Genomic DNA, 22,740 nt, shown 5'->3' with positions numbered 1-22,740 from the left:
GTGGTCATATGGTTTGTAGGAGGACATAGCAAACATAATCAGATAATTGAAATGCCGAATAATCAGGAAACAATCAAATAGACGCTTGAAAGGAGTGCCACCCTGCAGAGCAGTGGATTGCTGAAGGTTGATGAGATAGATGGAAGTGCCCAAAAGTGCGGCGGAAGAGAGGTAGTGACTATCAGCGGAAGAGTCGTCTCAAGAAGGTGATGATGCTTGCACTCAGCCACGCCATTCTGAGCATGAGCACCAGGACAAGAGAACCGAGGAAGATTACCCTGCTCAGCAAGGACTACACGTAACAAACTTGGAGATGTATTGTCCGGCAGTGTCAGCATAGAACACACGAATAGGGGTAAAGAACTGAGTGTGAACCATGGCACAAAATTCTTATATCTAGATAAAACCTCACTACGGGAAGAAATAAAGTATATCAATGTCCAAGAGAAATCATCTATATATATATTCTCCAACAGAGTCAGCATAGAACACATGAATAGGCGTAGAGAACTGAGTATGAACCATGGCAACAAAACACTTATATATAGATAAGACCACTGTGGGAAGAAATCAGGGCCGGGCCGGCGAAATCAGAGTCCCTATGCGAAACTCTAAAATAAGCCCTACCTCATCCTCACTATAGAAAATTAAAAGAGTCGTACTGTATATATCATCATGTCTTACATAGCAAGGAATACATTCAAGAATCATACCTATTTGAAGCTTGGTTGCATAGTCTTTACTTGAATAACATTATTCTTTTAGTGTTCTTTGAAATGAAATATTCAATTATATCCTCGTAATCAATGTTCTCCAACACTTCCCTCTCAAGTGCTATTGTTGCCAAATCAGTAAGCCTTTGTTATGTCATTGTAGTACGCATATAGGAATTCAATAGCTTCATTTTGAAAAGCTTCTTTCCGCTGATGCAACAGTCACAGGAATGGTCAATAGAACTTTGTATGCAATACTTGCATTGGGAAAACAATCATGTCACTTTTAAAACTTTAGATTTTCAACTAGCCCCATATCATCCTTTGTAACGAAATCTTTTAAGTAACCTCAACTCCACATACAGTCCATTGGCATCAATGTCAAATTTGCCATCTTTTTTAAGGGCATCCTCAAGATTATCGCAAGAAGATTTCAAACTCTCATTATCCAAGGATTGCAATGATTTGGAAGTAAATAAGAAACCAAAATATTTTTGGTAACCCTCATATTGTTCAAATCTGCTTGTAAGTGACATAATTGCTTGATCAACAATGGTTGTAAAATCATCGATTCTAAATTATTTCTCTGCAGATTGTCTTGCAACATTTGTGTCATCTGGGTTCTCATCAAAATATCTCTTTCTTTTCATTTCTCGTCTTTTACTAAATGTTGTACCAATATCCATATCAAGTGCATTTTTTCGGCTATCTCCAATGCTTCTAAAAAGCCACTTCCTCTATACCTCTCGAAAAAAGTAATCAACCCTTTCACCTTCTCAATAGTAACGTATAAGCATATCCTTTGCTTGCAAGTGTTTGCTTACTAAATTAACAACATATAATACCTCATACCAAATGACTATTGCCACTATAAATTCATACTCCCTAGGTTCATTTGCCAAACCTTTTGCCTCGCTTCTCGTTTCTATATCATTATCAGTTTCGGATACCTAAAATGAAAAGAAAGAAAATATATGTTATAGTTGGAGATAGCCAAAGTTATTAGATAATAATCAATAGAAAAATATTGGGTACCTGAAGTAGAGCCTCCCGAATGTCTACACATTGAAATCTGGTAGCTTTAACATTGTCTACACGACTCTCCCAACGTGTAGCTAATACTAACTTGAGCGTCACTCCTATCTGTGTTATCTTTTAGAATCTTCCGTTTCTTAGTAAAATTGTGAAAGTTATATAAATGTGTTGGATGATATCACAAAGTGTTAAATTAAGGCTATGGCAGCCACAGGTAGAATAGATAGCTCTAGGATTTACATTCAGAAGTCTTCTTTGGACACCATGATGTTTTCCTTCATATCTGACCCATTATCATAAGCTTGTCCTCTCACATTATCTATATCAAGATCAAGAAGCTTAAGTTCATTCTCTAGCACTTCGAAGTCCTTGCCCAGTTGTATCATTTACATCTAAAAATCCTAGAAAGGATACTTCTACACAAACATGACTTGAAGATGAATCCACATACCTAATAATTAAAGACATGTTCTTGGTGGCTTGCAGTAGGGTACAATCAAGAATGACCGAGAAATATTTTGCCTCTTTATTTTCTTAACAACCTCAAACTTAATAGCTGAAGCAAGCAAGTGTATCAACTCATTCTGAATCTTATGATCGAGATAATGAGCATGACTTTCTTCATTTGTAATACGGCGTACATGCTCTTGAATAACTGTGTTAAATTCAGCTGACATCTCTACCAGACCCAAGAAATTCCCATTGCTATCTTCATATAGTTTGTTGTTACTACCACGAAAGGCTAGATTATGCTTGGCAAGAAATTTAATAATCAAACAATTCTGAACAAAACTTTTCTCCGATGCTCCTTTTCATCCTCAAGTTGTCCTTGAGCATCTTTATCAATAGTTTGATGCTTCTGCAATCTACTACCTTACGGTTTATAAGGCTTGCGCGTATCCCTAGATCCATTATTTGGCCAACATAAGATGAATTGTATAGTCAAAAAATTATACCACTAGAAAGTATACGATTTGAAGTTTCTAATGATATATTTTTATGATATATGACTTGTAGTACATTGGTCCATTTGTCATAGAGATACGCGCAAGCCTTAAAAACCGGAAAGGAGGTAGTAGTACGCAGCTCATACCAAGTGGTCGTATTCAAAACATGATCTGCACTTGTCTCATGCTCTTTAAGTCTACTGCCAACATGTATCCAATCATCACACCCCTTGTTTGCCAACTGAGCTTGCCTATGCCCTTTTGTAAATAGTTTACAACCAAAGCAAAATACTCTATGAGGTCCTTAGAATAGACAAGCCAATCTCTATCGCAATGCTCCCCTTTTGACAGAATTCTAGTATAGAATAGTGCAAAAAACCTTCTAGAATATCTATCCTTAGGACCTTTTTGAAATTGTGAGTCTCTTTTAGGGCCCTTTCAATCTGCTTAGGATTAAGAGAACCCTAGTTTCTTGGATCAAATATATCAACATGAAATGAACAACCGACATCCGCAACAGGTGAAGTATTTGAGTTAACATCAATACTAGTTGTCCCGATGTCATCACCATTATTATCCATATCAGTGTTTGTGTTGCCAATAAGATCTTCATCAACCTCATCATTAGTTTCTTTCTCTGCTTGTTCATCTCTATCAGGGTCAACATTATTTTCAACTGTGAGGCCTTGATCCTGTGATTGATTATTAGAGGACACATGTGGTTCTTTTGCAACAAAGTTATCCATAGCTCCTTTCTGTAACTTCTCTGTTTTTTGTTTTCTCAAACGCTTTTGGTAACATGATTCATGTTTTCTATTTTGAGAAGACATGACTTGGACCTTGAGACATGTATAGAAAAGATGAAAATAACAAAATTAACAAGCTATTGGCATAAATTAAAATTGCTAGATGGAATGCGATCTGTAGAACTCACATATCGATGGCCGACAGCTGATAGAAGCGTCACGTGCTGAATTGGATGGGGATGGACCGATGGAGGATAGCTAAGCGACTAGCGTCATACTGGAAAAAGAGGAGAGACGAATAGACAAGAGATGAGGGCAGGAAGCGGCGCCAGGGAGGACTCGTCCACTCGACCTAGTTTCCTCGATGGCTCGATGCCTTGATCGCTCGACGCCTAGGTTCCATGCGAGACTCTGCGGCCTAGACGGCTGGACGTGCTAGCGCTAGTGGGCGGCTTACAGGCCCATGCTGGGTTCCGAGTAGCAGACTTGTTGGTTGCTGCTTGCTATGGGCTGCCTTGTGCTAGGAATTTCAGGGCCCCTGGAAATTGGGGGCCTGTTCCGTCGCACGGGCTGCACGCCCATGGGCCCAAGCCTGGAAGAAATAAAGTATATATCCATGTGTGTTAACAGAAATCATCTATAAAGATAATATAGCGATGACCTCCTTCCAAGCCAAAGGGAGATGGACCCCAGACATCAGACTGAACAAGGTTGACAGGACGATTGCTTGTGCTCCCGCTCGTCGATGGTGGCGCCCGAGTGTGCGGTGAGGGGGTTGCCCAACAGGGGAACACAAGATGTGGCATCGAGGCAGTGCACATAGCAACCCACAACCAGGCAACGGATGCTCAGCCGGACTGGTAGGGAGCGGAGGTGGATACAAAGGTGAACGTCGAGCTTCATAGGAGTCTTAATAGTGTGCTCATCAGTAAGAACAGCGCGAGCAAGAAGATGCCGGATATACTACTCTTGGGAAATAAAGAAGCCATTAAAGGTAGAAGAAACCTTAATCTCAAGAAAGTAGCGAAGAGGATCAAGATCAGACATAAGAAACTCACTATGCCCAATAGGGGAACAAAAGATGTGGCATCGAGGCAGTGCACATAGCAACCCACAACCTGGCAACTGATGCTCAGTCGGACTGGTAGGGAGCGGAGGTGAATACAAAGGTGAACGTCGAGCTTCATAGGAGTCTTAATAGTGTGCTCATCAGTAAGGGCAGCGCGAGCAAGAAGATGCTGATATACTTCTCTTGGGAAATAAAGAAGCCATTAAAGGTAGTAGAAACCTCAGTCTCAAGAAAGTAGCGAAGATGACCAAGATCAGACATAAGAAACTCACTATGACGAGCCTTCACAAAGGCAATGTACTTAGAATCATCGTCGGTGATGATCGGCATATAGTAGAAGAGTTTTCCCACGAGTTGAAAGGTAGACAAAAAGTGCACGATCATGAGCACTCGCTAAAAATCGGCCGCAATCATTATAGAGAGGAAACACTCAGACCAGACACGAGGGGTTTGCTTAAGGCCATAAGAGAGCGATGAAGACGACAAACCATGTCATCAGAAAGAGAATACCCAACATGTGGCCACATAGACCTCCTCATGCAACTCAACACTATTGACACCAACCTGAGAGACAGACCAACGGTGAACAGAAGCCACAACGAACAGTGTGCGAAGAGTGGTCATGTGGGCCATAGGAGCAAATTTCTCATCGTAGTGATGACCATGTTCCCATCACTAGACGAGCTTTGTAATGCTCAAGAGAATCATGAGTATTAACCTTGTAGACCCACTTACAAGTGATGAGACGAGCACGAGGAGCAAGAGCATCAATCTCCGATGCCATCACATGCTGCCATTCGGGATGAGCAACAACGCCACAATAAGTTGTCTCGAGAAGAGCGGTGCTAGAATAACCATAGCGGTCAATAGGCGGAAGCTGGCGAGCTCGGAAGCCATAAGTAGGCTAAGCTGGAGGCGGTGCGTTGCCAACATAAGAAGACAGTAGTCGAGGGAGATCGCTCATTAGAAGAATTCACAACACCCGGACGAACCAGTATAGTAAGAAGATGAGGGGAAATCAATGGGGAAGCCTCAGGTAATAAACAAGGTGGGGAAGCCGCAGGTGATGATGGCGTGGGGTCTACAATGGTAGTATGGGAAGACATGGTAGGATGGGCGGACGAGGGCAACTCTTGAGTGATAGGTGTATTGGAAAAAGTGAGGAAATAAATATCCTCAATGGGGAAGGTCAAAGGAGAGGATGGACGTGGACATAAAGGACGAGACTCATCAAAAGTTACGTCCCGAGAAATGTGCATCCGACGGTTGATAGGATCCCAACACTGATAGCCCTTGCTCATCAATGTAACCTAAGAAGACACGTTCAACGGACTGGGTAGTTAGTTTGGTGCATTCACGAGGGGGGGGGGGAGAATGTAGCAAATGCAACCAAACAAATGAAATGTTGAGTAGTCAGGAGAATGACCAAAAAGACACTCGAGAAGAATGTCTGCCTGTAGAGCAGAGGAAGGATTAATGTTGATGAGATAGATAGAAGTAGAAACTACCTCAACCCAAAAGTGAGGTGGAAGAGAGGCGACGATCATCAACGCAAGAACCGCCTGAAGAAGGTGACGCTGGTTGCGCTCAGCAACACCATTTGAGCATGAGCACCAGGACAAGAGAACTAAGGAAGTGTGCCTTGCTCAAAGGAATCCACCCAGCAAATGAGAGATATACCTAAGATCCCGAAGTCGCTGAGTTCCACATGGAGCACACCTTGCTCCAGGCCACCATGCATTGCCTGTCACTGATCATGTTGGTCCCACTCTAAAGGAAAATGCGAATGTAATTCTCGATCGCCGCAAGTAACCACGGAGGTAGTTGCATGGCAATGGCTTGATAAACTAGGATGGAGAGAAGCACTAATTTGACAAGCATGAGCCAACCTCCCATGTTTAGTAGATTCTCAATCCAAGTGGGGATGCAGTTGAGAACTTTGTCTAGAAGAGGCTACAGGTGGACCGTGTGAATCTTGCACGACAAGGGGAGGCTGAGGTAGATGCATGGGAGCGCTAGGAAAACACACTCTAAGCTTAGCATAATCACTTAAATCTCGACAATGCTTCAACAGATTGGTGCAAACACTTGTAAAAGTTGGTGCATAAGCTTCGTGCCACCAAGATAGGTTGCCGCATGTCGAAGATAGGACGATGACCATGCCGGCATTATACACTGCCATGAGGTGCTTGACGCCATGCCAGCATGATGGCTCTAACATGACAACGCTCTTCGCATGGACCAACAAGGCTTTAAGCACTTCCAGCACAAAGAAGAAACAACAAAGACAAGGGGGTCACCTTGCCACAGGCCATGACGGTGATGAATATGCCTTCCGGGCACCCTGTTGAGGGTGTCTATGGCAGAATCATTCTGACCAACTCGATGAATTTGCTGCCAGTGCCTGCGTGCTATGAGACCATAGGAGGAAGGGCCATGAGACTGAATTGAATGCCTTCGCAGTGTCAACCTTGAGCATGATGGTTGCGATGCGTCTAGCGTGCAAGCCCTTAGTGGTGAGCATGAAGGAGCTCTAGTTTTCCTTGATCATTTCCGGGAGCCGAGGCACGGCATGGAGAGCAAGCAGCTTGGAGAAAAGCCTGCCAAAGGTATTATGCGGCAAACGGATCAGGTGGAAGTGCGTGACATTGTTTGAGTTTTTCTTCCCTGGCAACAAGACGATGTGGGCATTGTTGGGCTCGACGAGGCAACCCGGTATAAGCAAATAGAGCTGTTGGACGACTATGACAAGCTCATCTTTAATGATCTGCAAAGGGAGTTGGTAAAACAACTCTACCAGGGATGGTGCAACCCATGATGGACAAGTAGTCTGCCAGCGTCTACTCCTTATCCTCATGGGTCAAGGCGACAATACTGTCACGGGTAATGGCAACCATGTGATTTGTGCAGTGGCAATGGCACACATGGATGTAGAAGTAGCACGTGTTTGCGTCTCCCTCGGCTAGCTAGTGGACGCGGAGGGCTGGCGGGCGATGATGCAATTGAGGGAGGCCAAACCAAACAACTCAAACTCTTTACGCACATTAAGCTCCTTTTGGGACAACTGTCAAGACTCCTGCACCGCGTTTAGCTGGAAAATGATTTTCTAGGCCATGAGTTGTTGTAGCTTGATGCTGCCAATATGCCGGTCGCTCCACGGCTGCAATGTGTTGTCCGTATGCTTCAGCAGGACACCCAAACGCTAGAGTGGGCGAAGGTGCGACGACACATGCTAGGCATCGGCAACCACCCGTCGGAAGCCATCAAAATTCGGCCAAAGATTCTTGAAGTGGGACTGGTGAGCCCTAGGCGTCAAAGCGTGGTGTACAGGCTGAATCTAATGCCATGGAGGATTCTGTGCAGAAAAAGAACTAGGACGTCATTATCCCCAATTTGTCAAACAAAACAAGTGGTCTGGATGCAACAACATTGGTGACTGTTGCTCGTTGCTTCAACTGTAGCGCCGCCCGATGAGGTTGATCTCACGAAGCCCAAGGTCATCAAGGAAACGGTAAAATCTGCCCATCTATCTTTTTTCTAGGTCAGCATTATTCTTACCCCCCTGGCCTGCTAGATCAAGTTGAAGTCACCAGTGACGACCCAAGGACCAGGTTGTGAGGAGCGGAACTCATAGCTCTTGGAGGAAAGCAAAGCGATCTGCATCAGGGAAAGGACCACATACGATCGACAATCACCAAGGGGGTGCATGAGACGAACACAGAGAGTAAAGGTTCAAGTCGGTGCATTAAGGCCTCACACGTTTCAAGAAGACCACGCCGAACTAAGGATGAGAGATGAGAGTAACACAAGTGACCCAGGAGATGATCCCACTGCTGAAAAGAGCTGGTAGACAAGGCAACCGAGGTGGGGAGACTGGCGGTGGAGGCAACGGAGGGAAAGTGAAACCAGTGAAGCTCCCAGAGGTCCTGGGAGTTACGACATCGGGGGTTAGCACCAAGGAGAGCGCCAGTGTGACGGTATGAAACATAGCATGAGTCAAAGTCGAGAATTACCTGACAACCAAAGTCAACAATTTAAGGGGTAGCCCGGTGCACGTAGCTCTCGCTTGCGCAGGGTCCAGGGAAGGGTCTGACCGCTTTGGGTCTATAGTACGCAGCCTTTCCCTACATTTCTGCAAGAGGCTGTTTTTGACCACCAGAAATGAGCTGCATGGTATGTCGAGGAACATGAAAAGACTAAGTGCTAAGAAGTCTTTGGCCATTAACCAGGAGGGAGATACCTGTTAGGAAATATGCAACTTGTATTTCTAGGTGGCCATATGCCATTATATGCAAAAAAACCTTTATAGAACGGGGAAAATACAAAAGGGTACACGGCTAAATATATAACTCTTAACTCCCCCTCCCTCAAACTCATGGTGGGTCAATAGCACTGAGCTTGGAGAGATAGAGATAGAAGTTGTGTTGTGCTCTAGTTTGGACCTTCCTAAAGAAATCCGCCAACTGTAACTCGGAAAGCACATATTGAGGAGCAATAACGCGAATCCTGCACACCAGCACGCACAAAAAAAGCATCACACCAATATGCTTGGTGAGGTCATTCTTCATAGGGTCACACGCAACGTTATGAGCACCTGTATTGTCAGACAAGAGCAGAGTAGGTGTAGTGACAGAAACACCAAACTTCTGAAGTAACCACCGTAACCAAGTCACCACTGTCGTCAAAAGAGGCAAAGCTCATGACTCAGCCTCTGCACTCAAACGTGGAACTGTAGTCTTCTTTGTCTTCGAGGCAGTGAGAACCACAAGAAAAACACAGTAAGCAAAAAGTGAACGACGATCCCAGGGATCACTAGCCCACGTAGCATTTTAATAGGCTTGAAGTTGTAATGAACTGGAGCAGGGAAAGAACATATGGTGAGAAATCGTGCCACGGAGATATCAGAGAACACGAAGGAGGTGACTATAGTGAATCAATGTGGGCGTAGAGACAAACTGACTCAAAATACGGACGGGATAGGAGATATCTGGACGAGTAACATCTAGATAAACAAGACGATGATAACGCGTTGGATTAGACAAGGGTCACCATTAGTAGCACAAAGGGGAACATTGAGCTCCATGGTAGTCTCAACAGTGCACTCATCAGTAAGAGCAGCACGAGCAAGAAGATTCTGGATATATTTTTCTTGGGAAATAAAAAAGCCATCGTAGGTAGAAGAGACCCTATCCCAAGAAAGTAGGGAAGAGATCCAAGATCAGACAAAAAAACTGCTCACTAAGACGTGCCTTCACAAAGGCAATATACTCAGGGTTGTCGCCATTGATGATCATGTCGTCAACGTATAGAAAAGAAGAAGAGTCGGACCACGATCAGAAAAATATATCCAGAAGAAGAGTCTGACCACAATCAGAAAAATATATCCATCAGAGGTAGAAGAGACCTCTATCCCAAGAAAGTAGCAAAGAGGGCCAAGATCAGACATAATAAACTGCTCACTAAGACGTGCCTTCACAAAGGCAATATACTCAGGGTCGTCGCCATTCATGATCATGTCATCAACATTCTAACCTATAATGAGGCTGGCCAACTTGGCCTCCCAGTGCTCCCCCAGATTGAAGCTTTGTTTGCCGTTCGATGGAGCTGCTTTTGGTCAACTGGTTTGTCTTGGCCGCCAGATTTGTTCTGCCAGTTTTCACCGCGCGGTTAATTTTCACTATCCATGACTGGTGGGCTCGTTCTTCCTCCCTATTGTCTGGGTGAGCCATTCGTGGGTGCGAGCGAACCTGTCCTCATACGCCGTGCGTCATGCGGCTCGTCGTGGTCATCTCCGCTGTTGCATGCAAACCCCATATGAACTCTAGCCTCCAATCATAGTCACCACATCCGTCCCTCCTCCCCCACCCCTCGTCCGCCGCCGTCCATCCCCACCTCCTATCCTGGCTCCTCTTGTACCTCGTTTTCCTCGCTTCCCCATTGCTCGCCCCCTTGCCCGGATCGGACACATGTCGTCTCCGTGGGAGACCAGGGCGACAGGGTCTTCATGGCGGGGGTGGAGGAGTACGGACGGTCATTAGGCTAGCGGCGGAGGGATGAAGCAGTGAAGCCCGAGTTCTAGGCGGTGCACGCATCGCGGGGTGGAGGAGAGGTCAGCGTGGGGCACAAGGAGCAGCAGGTGCGGAACAGTGGGGCTTTATCTCCTCTTGTCCAGCACAGGCTGATGAACAAGATGAAGGGAAGCCAGGGCGCCTCAAATGGCGGCTGCTCCTCTCCAGCTTGGACCAGAACCCCGGCAACCGCGTAAATGCCGAGAAACGAGCAGAGCAAATGGCGCAGCCGCCTCCTCCCCTCGCTTGCTTCCTTCTCTTGGAGCCCCTGTTCCAGTTCTCTCTCTCTCTCTCTCTCTCTCTCTCTCTCTCTCTGGATTTGCTTATGAATTAACTCTTGTGTTCTTGATTGGGTTTTGGTTCAGATAGAAGAGATCCATGCTTACAAACTTTTGGGATAACCGAGTTTGTCAATGCCAAGGTATATGCTTGGTTTCTCCACTTCCATCCCATGATTTGCAATTTCCCCATATGATGCATTGATACCATTCCATTGTGTGATTCTTCTGCAGAAAATAATCATCAGGTTTTCAAGTGTAGGCATCGTGTGAAAGCCCAATTAGTGTTCCTGGTTCATGAATTTAAGAACACATTCTCATCTCCCTGCTGTCTATGTTCCATTGTTTTAGATTTAAAAGTGCTTTAGATGATTCTTGATGCCCTGTCCAACCTTTCCATTTCAGGCATCACTTCTAAGTTGTATGGCATCCACGAATTTCCTGATAGTTTGTTCTGCACCAGGCTGCCTCATGTAGGATTTTGGCGCTCATGATCTACCTTGATTAGCTGACCTGCTCCCAGGCCTACTTCCCCTCCCCTCTGACCTCTCTCCCTCTATGTATGATGTTTGATATGTGTTTTGGTTCAAATTTGAGCTTAGCAAGAGAATAGCATCTCTGTATAAATTTTAGAGCTTAGTTTTTTGCATATGCATGTAACAGCAACTCTTTTGTGTTCTGGTCTTAAATATCTTATTCATGATACAGTAATCTGCACCAAGCTTACTATGTTGAATTTCGGTAAGGGCAATCCCTTTGTTTATGCATCTTCTTTAACAAAAGAACGATATTTGGGTTATCATCTGAGATGTGCTTGATTAATGTCTTCCAGGCAATGTATGATGCCATTTGCGACCTTCTTCTTGAGCAAGCTGAAACAGGAGTAACTCCATTAATCATTATGTAGGTATGTTAATAATCATTATGTCACATTGTAATTCCATCACAAGAATCATCTCTCCTATTTCATCCTCTGAATTTCTGTACTGCTGGTGCTTACATATATGTATATTTCACTTCTGCTTGAGTCTCTCTTGTCTGATCCGGTATTGATGATCTATGTGGCCGAAAAAAAATACATTGCCTGTGAATTTGTCTAGATGCATCATGATATCCAGCTGTGTTGTTATGGCTTCAAATTATGTCTACAGAGTGTTATTGATGGTTATTTTGCATGTTGGGTTATATTAGCAATGTGCCTTGAAATTATTTTCCCTCCTCGTCTTGGTGTCTTGTGTTGGTATGGCCTAAAAATATGTATTAAGAATTTATGATTGCCATTTGCATGTTGGGTCATATTAGTGATGTGGTTTATTTATTCATGGTTCAGATTGTTTGTTTGGTCTTTTAATTTACACATTTGTCCGTAATTTTTTTATATGTATATATACAGTCGTCTTGGAATGGGATATGATTCCTTTTGGTATTTCAGTTTACATGTTCATCCTAGGAATCTTGATATCTGGTTGTGCTGGTACAGTTTTGTAATTTTTCGCCTGGAATCCATCTATCGAGTCTGCCTTTTCTTTGTTCTGTTCATCAAGGTTTGCTCCCTTCTTTTAATGCATTAGCTTTGTTTTAATTGTACTCTTGTGATGCTTGTTGGTTAAGTGATGATTTTACATTTTGGATTAGGCCGACGTGTTGTGTTCTATTTTGCGTCGTGCTGCTTATATTTTGTGGTTGCCTGTGGACAGGATGTGTGCACTTGTTTCCATTGTACCTATTTTGGAAGCTGTGGTAGCGCAATAGGCTTTACCAGCGCTTGCATACTTGCGTGAGGTCGCAGAACATAATAGTCTGGCGCATCCTGCTATGTACATAACAGTGTGATACAACACCTATAGAAATTGCTGCAGACTATTGAAGAAGAGAGCCTGTGGAGATTGGACGCGGAGTATGTGAACTCGAGTGCACAGGAGTTCGTTATCTGTCCCGTTCGGTACTGCGCTGTGATTCGGTGCATTGAATGCTCGCAACAGGCCCGTGGTCGACCAGGAATTTGGAAATTGAGATATACGTAGAGGTGCAGACCTGACTGGTGGGCAATAGCTCTGACGGACGTTGGGCCGCCGTCGACTGATCGGAGGAGAGCCATGGCTCGGGACGTCGGTGCCGTCCCGATCCATGGTTCAGAATTGTTGCTTTTTCGGTAGTATCGACAGTGATCGAGTAAATGCAGGGATGGGTAGATGCAAGCAACTGTCTCCTACCTTACGAGACTAGATCTTTCTTCTCTTGAGGTCGGTGATCCGGAGGAGGCAAGTGCGGCTGCCGGAGAAGATGGACTTCTTGATGCAACCGATTAACAGGTGAGAAAATCTGTTATATGTTGCATGTTCGGTTATTCAGTATGAAGATCTAATCAATTCTACACTGGGGGCGTGGGGCGGGAGCGATTGCAGTAGTGTTTTGCTGTAGGAGGTGAACGACAGTGACAAACCCATGGAGCCCCTCTGGTACCCAGTGATGGCGCAGCTTCGCGGCCAGATCTGTGAGACGGAAGTGGCGGCGCAGCACCTGGTCGAGATCGACCCCAAGCCTCAGAGCAAATCCATAGAGCACATCGACCCCAAGCCTCAGAGCAAATCCATAGAGCAGATCGACCCCAAGAGTCCAGGATGGACGCGTAGGTAAAGATCTTTTTGCTGGTACTGATATTTTCTGCTGGTTAAAGTGCTGCAAAATTCAGTCTGAAAAGTGACTGCTGCTGGCATTCAGTGATTTTCCTGTAATAAACTGTTTCAGCACTATCGATGATTTCACGTACAGGCGACGTGTGTCCACATAGACTATGTTAATTGATTTTGCTGGGAACAGATCTGAAAAATTAAACATTGAATTTTCTTTTGTTCAAGTCAGTTTGCATTGTCTGATTCAGAAAGTAGATGATGACACACCATAGTGTGCATTGCCAGTTTGGTGCAAATGAAGAGTCAGGATTGGGGCTGCCGAACCAGGCTGAGCGCCATGCCCCGAATAGGATTTCAGCAATGGAGAAATCAATCCCGGGTTTGCCGAAAATCCTGTTGACAATGTCATTGTGCCAAAATTAGGAATGAGCTTTGACGCACTGGGGAAGCTTATGATTTTTACAATATGTATTCGTGGGAGAAAGGGTTTTGGCATCAGGTACAGAAAGAGCAGGCTTAACGTGAGAGGACAAGATGCATGCAATAGATATTCTGTGGGTGTGCGTTATGTTCAAATTCTAGAATAATTTCCAGCACGTACTACTAGCTAAGTGTGCTCATGGGTGGTGACTGAATTTTGGCCTGTTTGATTTTCGACAGGGGAAGCATATAGTGGAGAACACAAGATCCTGTCGTGGCGAATGCCCTGCTCTCATAAGACTTTTGTGTTCGAAAGACAACAGGTGGTACATAGCCGAGCATAGGGAGGAGCACAACCATTCACTGTCTCCCACTTTTGGGCAGACAATACACTGGCCTTCACACAAGCATATTGATGTATACGGCGGGTATTTGGTGAAATAGCTACGGTAGAACAACTGAACCTTGCCAAGGTGTACAACATTATTGGGAGTTTCTTCGGGAGGATGGAGAACGTGCCTCTCACAAAGAGCCTTGCGGAATATATGCGGTAAAATTAGCCGTGAACAAGCCGAATATGATGTTAGAAAAACAATGGAGGTGTTTCAGGAACTTGGTTCAAAAGATCAATCATTCACATATCAGGTTCAAGTTGACAAAGAGGGGAGGATCAACAATTTGATGTGGGCTAATGGGAACAGTAGACTCCAGTACACTTCTTTGTAGATGTTGTCACCTTTGATACAATGTACATACCAACCTGTATGACATGCTGTTTGGTCTATTTGTTGGAGTGAACAATCATTTTCAGAGCATAATACTTGCGTGCTAGTTTGGGATGAGAAAGTCTAGGCATTCGAGTGGGTTTTCTTAGAATTCATTAGGATGATGAGCTGGGGCGCACCCCAGACAATTCTTACAGGTTAGTTATTCTGAGAACATGCTAATCATTTAAAACACTGAGAGATAATTCCTTCTGATTGGGACAAAAATTAAATTCCATTCCTTCAAGTGCAGACCAAAACCGTGCAATGGAAGTAGCAATAAAAAATTGTCATGCTAGACACGACACATCGTTGGTGCAAAGTGGCACGTCCTAAAGAAGGCAAAGGAGTACCTAGGTTAGTTGTATAGTAAGAAGAGCGACTTCCAGGCAGAGCTCCACAAGGTTGTGAATCCCATGCTGACCATAGATGAGTTTGAAGAAGCGTGGAAGTTTCTCGTGGAGAAGTACAACCTCAAAAACCACCCATACATGATGCAATACACACTCACTCCAGAGAAAGCCGAATAATATCTGTTGTAGTATTGCCACTGCGAACGTTAACAAACTCATAGTCGAAATCCAAGCTAAAACTATGGTGGGTCGTTCATTGGCCAGCGGAGAGGTGACGGAGTCACATTACAAAGTATAAAGCAACGTATAGCAACAAGGCCATGTAACCAGCAAGAAGCTAAAGCGCTATGTGGCAACACATATATTGGCATAATCTTGAATACTATGAAATATCGATTCCATATAAACAACGCCCAAAGCAAGGACCACCGAGTCTATTGTATCAAACACCATGGGGTTGAGCTACTCCATAACTTTTTTTAGAACTGTTCTAAGAAGTGTCGAACTTTTTATTCAACCATCATCATCATTTCTTTTCTTCTGTAAAAGTAGAGATTGTGACAATGTCTTTCACAAGATCACAAGATTGTTTCCAAGCTAAGCAAAAAGTTTAACAAAGTGCAAAAAAAACATTAACTTGGGAATATGGGGCCTAACTTGAGCAAGTGATTCCCTTAAACAAATACAGAGCAATCATACTTAAGTAGGCATATCAAACAATGAGACACATGATTGCATAGTATTTATCAGATGAGGATCATTGCACAAGACTCTACACAAGCAAAAATAACTTCCCCAAGCTTAGAACTTTGCAAGAACTAGTCTCAAGAAAATTATGAAAAGAGAAAGTGCGTTTATTAAAGAAGAGTATGGAAAGTGGCTACCTCCCCAAGCTTACATGTAAGCAAGGTTAATAAAAATTTATTACCATTGAGGTGCAAATAACCTCTCCTTTAATGGGCATGAACCTACGCTTCATCAAACGTTTATGATGTTGTCCGGTGGAACTGGGCACTTGTAGTTGAACATTTTGTCGAATCGAAGCGACCGAATGGCTTGTGAGGTTTTTCACACGATTGGCAGCATACCCTACATGTCACCACACTAGGTCCAAACCTCTGCAAAAATAAACACACAAGATAAAAGGAATAGACGGATCGGTACACGAACGTAGTTCGTATACCCGACCGGGAAAAAGAAATAAAATAAAATATGAAGAACTACAAAGTTTATTGTTTGGGATGCTTCAAGGGTGAATAATATGCATTAAAGTGTAAACGGATGGTTAAAATATAAACCACCTCGGCTTGAAGAAATAAATAAATTGGATATTTTCTTGCCTTGGTACGAGGGAACGTACGACCACTCATGGCCGTACGATCCATCGTCTTTTACTTCATTTTGGCACACGGCGTTGACACTGCTACCTCTTGAGCATGCGTTGGTTTTTCATTAAAGAGGAAAGGGTGATGCAGCAAAGTAGTGTAAGTATTTCCCTCAGTTTTTGAGAAACAAGGTATCAATCCAGTAAGAGACAACGCACAAGTCAGCTAATACCTGCACAAACAATCAAGAACCTCACAACCAACGTGATAAAGGGGTTGTCAATTCCTTCACGGTCACTCGCAAAAGTGAGATCTGATAAAGATAGTAAAGTAAATATTTTTGGTATTTTTGTTGTATAGATTGGAAAGTAAAAATTGCAAAATAGTAAACGAGATGTGATGTAAATAAAAGAGATGCAATATAATAAGAGACCCGGGGGGCATAGGTTTCACTAGTGGCTTCTCTCAAGATAGCATGTATTATGGTGGGTGAACAAATTACTACCGAGCAATTGATAGAAAAACGCATAGTTATGAAGATATCTAAGGCAATGATCATGAATATAGGCATCACGTCTGTGTCAAGTAGATCGAAACGATTCTGCATCTACTACTACTACTCCACACATCGACCACTATCCAGCATGCATCTAGAGTATTAAGTTCATAAGAACAGAGTAACGCTTTAAGCAAGATGACATGATGTAGAGGGATAAACTCAAACAATATGATATAAGCCCCATCTTTTTATCCTCGAAGGCAACAATAAAATACGTGCCTTGCTTCCCCTACTGTCACTGGGAAAGGACACCGCAAGATTGAACCCAAAGCTAAGCACTTCTCCCATTGCAAGAAAGATCAATCTAGTAGGCCAAACTAAATCGATAATTTGAAGAGACTTGCAAAGATATCAAATCATGCATACAAGAATTCAGAGAAGAACCAAATAATATTCATAGATAATCAAGTTCATAAATCTACAATTCATCGGATCTCGGCAAACACACCACAAAAGAGTATTACATCGAATAGATCTCCAAGAACATCGAGGAGAACTCTGTATTGAAGATCAAAAAGAGAGAAGAAGCCATCTAGCTAATAACTATGGACCTGAAGGTCTGTGGTAAACTACTCACGCTTCATCGGAGAGGCTATGTTGTTGATGTAGAAGCCCTCCGCGATCGATTCCCCCTCCGGCAGTGTCGGATCACGGGTTCTGGCAAAACCCTCAAGGTTCGAACACTGGGGTGCACGCGAAGATCTCCCCTCTACCGATCCACGTCCTAACTCAGCTAAGATCTTACGAACCAACTCGATGAACTCGCAACACAAAGGACACAAGATTTATACTCGTTCGGGCCACCGTTGTGGTGTAATATCCTACTCCAATGTGGTGTGGTGGATTGCCTCTTGGGCCGAGGATGAATAGTACAAGGGAAAGAACAACCTTCTGAGGAGAGGTGTTCTTGTGCTTGGTGGATGTGGTTGTGAGGATGAACTAGTTCTAGTCTAAGATGAGGTCGCCCCTAGCTACGGTGGTGGCTAGTCTTATTTATAGTGGCCTTGGTCCTCTTCCCAAATATTGAGCGGGAAGGGATCCCACAACGACCAATTTAAAGGGGGACAGCTAGTACAAGCTATCCTGACAAAAGCAGTCTTCGCCTGCCAAAGGCTCTGGTGGTGACGCCATCTTGGGCTCCACGGTGACCTCCGTCTTGCCGTCCTTCTGGTCTTGGTCTTGTTGCACCGATATGGAAACCTTTGCTTGATGCCTCGGTACTCCGCGTTTGCGCCTGCTTCCTTAGCACCGAAGAGGAAACAAGGACACTGTGCGCGTCGGCGCCCACCTGGCGCCCACCTGTCTTTGGTCTTCATGGCTCACGTCACTAGAACATCGCGAGGTTTGCCTGGCCTTGAACTCTCCGCCCCTCGCGAGCCAGCCTGGTGAGGCCGCTCCTGAGGAGGTCTTGTGTCGTCCGCCTCGTGAGGCTTGGCCCCTCGCGAGGGTCTTGAGTGCTTGCTGGTTAAGATGGGATGTACGGGCCCGCTCGCAGAGCCACGCCGTGGGCCGCAGGCAGGAAAGTCTGGGGACCCCCGTTCCCAGAACGCCGACAGTAGCCCCCGGGCCCAAGGCGCGCTCGGGCTTGGCTTCGAGGCGAAGCCAAAGGCCAAGCGCAGAGCGCCGCGGGCCCCAATAGCCTGCGGCCTTGGTTGATGCGTGGCGGTTGATTGTATGTGGGCGTCTCCGCTTCCCCATGCTACCTTGATACCCGCCTGGCTAGATGGCCACCACGGTCTACACGGTTATTCTTCCATCGCCTGCGCCATTCTTCTCCAATTCCTCTGCTTCCCCCGGACTCTGCTCCCCTTTCCAATCTGACCTGAGCTCTGCCCACTCCATCGCCATGGCACCAAAGCAAGCAGATAAGGGGAAGAGACCTCTATCCTTCACCGCTCCGCCCCCGGCCGTTGAGCCCGCCGTTGGTAGGTCGCTGGTGCTCAACCGAGAGGCCATGGACAAGGTGCGCCCCATGCTTGCCTCCAGCTTCAACGAGTGGGGGGAGACGGCGGACTGGCCTGCGTCTCGAGCTCGCGTCGATGCTACATCTTGAGCACTGCATTGGATTTCCCCGAAGAGGAAAGGATGATGCAGCAAAGTAGCATAAGTATTTCCCTCAGTTTTTGAGAACCAAGGTATCAATCCAGTAGGAGGCTACACGTGAGTCCCTCATACCTGCACAAAGCAAATAACTCCTAGCAACCAACGCGATAAGGGGTTGTCAATCCCTTCACGGTCACTTACGAGAGTGAGATCTGATAGATATGATAAGATAATATTTTTGGTATTTTTATGATAAAGATGCAAAGTAAAATAAAAGCAAAGGAAATAACTAAGTATTGGAAGATTAATATGATGAAGATAGACCCGGGGGCCATAGGTTTCACTAGTGGCTTCTCTCAAGAGCATAAGTATTTTACGGTGGGTGAATGAATTACTGTTGAGCAATTGACAGAATTGAGCATAGTTATGAGAATATCTAGGTATGATCATGTATATAGGCATCACGTCCAAGACAAGTAGACCGACTCCTGCCTGCATCTACTACTATTACTCCACTCATCGACCGCTATCCAGCATGCATCTAGAGTATTAAGTTCATGAAAACAGAGTAACGCCTTAAGCAAGATGACATGATGTAGAGGGATAAACTCATGCAATATGATGAAAACCCCATCTTGTTATCCTCGATGGCAACAATACCAATACGTGCCTTGCTGCCCCTACTGTCACTGGGAAAGGACACCGCAAGATTGAAACCAAAGCTAAGCACTTCTCCCATTGCAAGAAAGATCAATCTAGTAGGCCAAACCAAACTGATAATTCGAAGAGACTTGCAAAGATAACCAATCATACATAAAAGAATTCGGAGAAGATTCAAATATTGTTCATAGATAGACTTGATCATAAACCCACAATTCATCGGTCTCAACAAACACACCGCAAAAAGAAGATTACATCAAATAGATCTCCACAAGAGAGGGGGAGAACATTGTATTGAGATCCAAAAAGAGAGAAGAAGCCATCTAGCTAATAACTATGGACCCGTAGGTTTGAGGTGAACTACTCACACTTCATCGGAGGGGCTATGGTGTTGATGTAGAAGCCCTCCGTGTTGGATACCCCCTCCGGCGGAGCTCCGGAACAGGCCCCAAGATGGGATCTCGTGGATACAGAAAGTTGCGGCGGTGGAATTAGGGTTTTGGCTCTGTATCTGATCATTTGGGGGTACGTAGGTATATATAGGAGGAAGGAGTACGTTGGTGGAGCAACAGGGGGCCCACGAGGATGGAGGGTGCGCCTGGGGGGGGGGGGGCTAGGCGCGCCCCCTACCTCGTGGCCTCCTCCTTTGTTTCTTAACGTAGGGTCCAAGTCTCCTGGATCATGTTCGGTGAGAAAATCACGTTCCCGAAGGTTTCATTCCGTTTGGACTCCTTTTGATATTCCTTTTTTTCGAAACCCTAAAATAGGCAAAACAACAACAATTCTGGGCTGGGCCTCCGGTTAATAGGTTAGTCCCAAAAATAATATAAAAGTGGATAATAAAGCCCAATAATGTCCAAAACAGTAGATAATATAGCATGGAGCAATCAAAAATTGTAGATACATTGGAGACGTATCAAGCATCCCCAAGCTTAATTCCTGCTCGTCCTCGAGTAGGTAAATGATAAAAATAGAATTTTTGATGCGGAGTGCTACTTGGCATAATTTTAATGTAATTCTTCTTAATTGTGGTATGCATATTCAGATCCGAAAGATTCAAGATAAAAGTTCATATTGACATAAAAATAATAATACTTCAAGCATACTGACTAAGCAATTATGTCTTCTCAAAATAACATGGCCAAAGAAAGTTCATCCCTACAAAATCATACATTTCAGTCATGATCCATTTTCGTCACACAAGAATGCTCTCATCATGCACAACCCCGATGACAAGCCAAGCAATTGTTTCATACTTTAGTAATCTCAAACCTATAAACTTTCACGCAATATATGAGCGCGAGCCATGGATATAGCACTATGGGTGGAATAGAATATAATGAGGGGGTTATGTGGAGAAGACAAAAAAGGAGAAAGTCTCACATCAATGAGGCTAATCAATGAGCTATGGAGATGCCCATCGATTGATGTTAATGCAAGGAGTAGGGATTGCCATGCAACAGATGCACTAGAGCTATAAAATGTATGAAAGCTCAACAAAAGAAACTAAGTGGGTGTGCATCCAACTTGCTTTCTCACGAAGACCTAGGGCACTTGAGGAGGCCCATTGTTGGAATATACAAGCCAAGTTCTATAATGAAAATTTCCCACTAGTATATGAAAGTGACAAAACAAAAGACTCTCTATCATGAAGATTATGGTGCTACTTTGAAGCACAAGTGTGGCAAAGGATAGTAACATTGTCCCTTCTCTCTTTTTCTCTCTTTTTTTCATTTGGGCCTTTCTCTTTTTATGGCCTTTCTCCCTTTTTTTTATTTCCTCACTTGGGACAATGCTCTAGAAAATGATGATCATCACACTTCTATTTATTTACAACTCAATGATTACAACTCGATGCTAGAACAAAGATGACTCTATATGAATGCCTCCGGCGGTGTACCGGGATATGCAATGAACCAAGAGTGACATGTATGAAAGAATTATGAATGGTGGCTTTGCCACAAATACTATGTCAACTACATGATCATGCTAAGCAATATGACAATGATGAATGTGTCATGATAAACGGAATGGTGGAAAGTTGCATGGCAATATATCTCGGAATGGCTATGGAAATGCCATAATAGGTAGGTATGGTGGCTGTTTTGAGGAAGATATAAGGAGGTTTATGTGTGAAAGAGTGTATCATATCACGGGGTTTGGATGCACCGGCGAAGTTTGCACCAACTCTCAATGTGAGAAAGGGCAATGCACGGTACCGAAGAGGCTAGCAATGATGGAAGGGTGAGAGTGCGTATAATCCATGGACTCAACATTAGTCATAAAGAACTCACACACTTGTTGCAAAAATCTACAAGTCATCAAAAACTAAGCACTAGGCGCATGCTCCTAGGGGGATAGATTGGTAGGAAAAGACCATCGCTCGTCCCCGACTGCCACTCATAAGGAGGACAATCAAATAACACCTCATGTTTCAAATTTGTTACATAATGTTTACCATACGTGCATGCTACGAGACTTGCAAACTTCAACACAAGCATTTCTCAAATTCACAACTACTCAACTAGCACGACTTTGATATTATTACCTCCATATCTCAAAACAATCTTCAAGCATCAAACTTCTCTTAGTATTCAAAACACTCATAAGAATTTTTTTACTAATCTTGAACACCTAGCATATTAGGATTATTTAAGAAAATTACCATGCTATTTAAGACTCTCAAAATAATCTAAGTGAAGCATGAGAGATCAATAGTTTCTATAAACAAATCCACCACCGTGCTCTAAAAGATATAAGTGAAGTACTAGAGCAAAACTATATTACTCAAAAGATATAAGTGAAGCACATAGAGTATTCTAACAAATTCTAAATCATGTATGGCTCTATAAAAAGGTGTGTACAGCAAGGATGATTGTGGTAAACTAAAAAGCAAAGACTCAAATCATACAAGACGCTCCAAGCAAAACACATATCATGTGGTGAATAAAAATATAAGTCCAAGTAAAGTTACCGATAGAAGTAGACGAAAAGAGGGGATACCTTCTGGGGCATCCCCAAGCTTTGGCTTTTAGGTGTCCTTATATTATCTTGGGGGTGCCATGGGCATCCCCAAGCTTAGTCTCTTGCCACTCCTTGTTCCATAATCCATCAAATCTTTACCCAA

General features: G+C 44.0%; 1 long non-coding RNA gene across 11 annotated transcripts in view; it reads left to right on the top strand.

Annotated features, from left to right (window-relative positions):
• The window catches only part of LOC125521942, a 30,101-nt gene extending 15,391 nt beyond the window's left edge, over positions 1-14,710 (top strand). For 4 of the 11 annotated variants that reach the window (XR_007289530.1, XR_007289513.1, XR_007289525.1 and 1 more), the window contains 5 exons: positions 10,944-10,999; positions 11,091-11,763; positions 12,554-13,168; positions 13,262-13,489; positions 14,150-14,710. This is a non-coding gene — a long non-coding RNA (uncharacterized LOC125521942). The remainder of the gene's footprint in view (positions 1-10,943; positions 11,000-11,090; positions 11,764-12,553; positions 13,169-13,261; positions 13,490-14,149) is intronic. The other 7 variants (XR_007289526.1, XR_007289533.1, XR_007289540.1 and 4 more) reach the window with 7 other exon arrangements.
• The last annotated feature ends 8,030 nt before the right edge of the window (positions 14,711-22,740 follow it).

Source organism: Triticum urartu, chromosome 1 (genome assembly GCF_003073215.2).
Source record: "Triticum urartu cultivar G1812 chromosome 1, Tu2.1, whole genome shotgun sequence".
Taxonomy (NCBI): Eukaryota; Viridiplantae; Streptophyta; class Magnoliopsida; order Poales; family Poaceae; genus Triticum; species Triticum urartu.
This window is presented reverse-complemented; position numbering and strand designations above follow the sequence as displayed.